We start from the raw sequence: 2486 nt of genomic DNA on the forward strand, positions 1-2486 counted from the left end.
GCATGTATGTCTCATCCTTGTGATTAGGGGTGAGCGGTTTCGGGTACTCTGCACTTTCTGGGGGAACTGAAACCGGAACCGGAACAGGAACAGCACAATGCAGGTTCCCAAAAAAGAAAACTGAAACCGGAACCGCACAGTGCAGGTTCTTCAATTCAAGAAACCAGAACTTAAAATGCAGATTCCGGTTCCTTTCCGAGTATCTTGTAAAAAATCAATTACCCCTTTATTAGTTTAAAAAATGATAAAAATACTTTAAAAGTTTACAAATATACCCCTAACAATTTGAGATACCCTAATCGAATTGGGTATTTTGCTTTGTTTGTAAATATAAAATTACAAAGATACCCCATTATTTATACTAATTTACTAACATTGCTAGGGGTCTATTTGATAAATTAATAAATTATTAATGTTTATAAATTTATTAATTTAATGTTAAAATTGGCCAATTGGGTATTTATAATATACTAAATATAATTTAGTAAATTTAATATTATAAATTAGTAATGTTAATTATTTATAATGTAATATAGTAATGTGGTAATTAATTAAGTAATTATTAAATTATAATGTAATGTTATAATTAATTAAGTGATCATAATATAATGTAATGTTATAAATACTTATAATTATTTAAGTAGTTATTTAACAATAATGTAATGTTATAATCAATTAAATTTCTAATAGTTTAATTAATTACTTATGTTTAATGTTTATAATATAATGTCATAATTAATTAAGTAATTATTTAATTGTGTAATGTTATAATTAATTAAGTGATCATACTACAATGTAAATTATAATGTTATAATTAATTAAGTGATCATACTACAATGTAAATTGTAATGTTATAATTAATTAAGTAATATAATATTTAATTATAATGTAATATTATAATTAATTAAATTGTTAATCATTTAGTTAAATATTGTAATATTGTTTATAATAGAATGTTATAATTAATTAAGTAATCATACTATAAATTTATAGTGTAATGTTATAATTAATAAAATTCTAATAATTTAATTAAGTATTGTGTAAATTAGTAAATTACTAATGTTTATAATATAATGTCATAATCAATTAAGTAATCATTTAATATTTTAATTATGTAATGTTATATTAATTATATGATTATACTATAATAGTATAATGTAATGTTAATATGTTATAATGAATTAAGTAATCATACTATAAATCTATAATTTAATATTATAACTAATTAAATTTCTAATCATTTACTTAAGTATTGTGCTAATGTTTATGTAGTAAATTAGTAATTACTAATGTTTATAATATAATATCATAACTCATAATCAATTAAATAATTATTTAATTATGTAATGTTATAGTGAATTAAGTAATCAGATTATAGATCTTTAATGTAATATTATAATTAATTAAATTTTTAATTATTTAATTAAGTAATGTAATAAATAATAATGTAGTAAATTACTGATGTTTATAATGTAATATTATAAATTTATAACTAATTAAGTAATCATTTAACTATGTAATATTATAATTAATTAAGTGATCATAATATAATGTAATGTAATAACGTTATAATTTAATTAAGTAATTATTTAATTAATTAAATTTCTAATCATTTAATTAAGTAATCATTTATTTATAATGTAATGTTATAATTAATGTTTATAATATAATGTCATAATCAATTAAATAATCATCTAATTATGTAATGTTATAATTAATTATGTAATCAACTAATCATACTATAATGAAATATTGAAATGTTACAATAAATTAAGTAATCATACTATAAATCTTTAATATAATATTATAATTAATTTGTTTATAATAGAATATTATAATTAATTAAGTAATCATTTAATTATAATGTAATGTTACAATTAATTACCGTATCATACTATAAATTTATAATGTAATATTGTAATTATTAAATTTCTAATATTTAATTAAGTATTATGCTAAATTGCTAATGTTTATGTAGTAAATTAGTAATTACTAATATTTATAATATATAAAAATCATAATCAATTAAGTAACATTTAATTATGTAATGCAGTAATGTTATAATTAATTATGTATCATACTATAATGTAATGTTATAGTGAATTAGTAATCACTATAAATCTTTAATATAATTTATAATTAATTAAATTTTTAATTATTTATTAAGTTTGTACTAATGTTTAATTGTTTATAATGAAATGTTATAATTGATTAAGTATTATTACTATAAATTTATAATGTAATGTTACAATTAATTAAATTTCTAATTATTTAATTAAGTAATATACTAATGTTATAACTATAATTCAATTAATTAAATGTAATGCTATAATTAATTATACTATAAATCAATTGTAATGTTATAAAATTATAATCAATTAAGTATCATTTAACTATAATGTAAGTTATAAACTTATAATGATTAAGTATGATATTTAATTATAATTAAATTTATTAATGTTTATCAATTTATCATATATAATTAA

Source organism: Pistacia vera, unplaced genomic scaffold (assembly GCF_008641045.1).
Source record: "Pistacia vera cultivar Batoury unplaced genomic scaffold, PisVer_v2 Contig163, whole genome shotgun sequence".
In the NCBI taxonomy this organism is placed as follows: domain Eukaryota; kingdom Viridiplantae; phylum Streptophyta; class Magnoliopsida; order Sapindales; family Anacardiaceae; genus Pistacia; species Pistacia vera.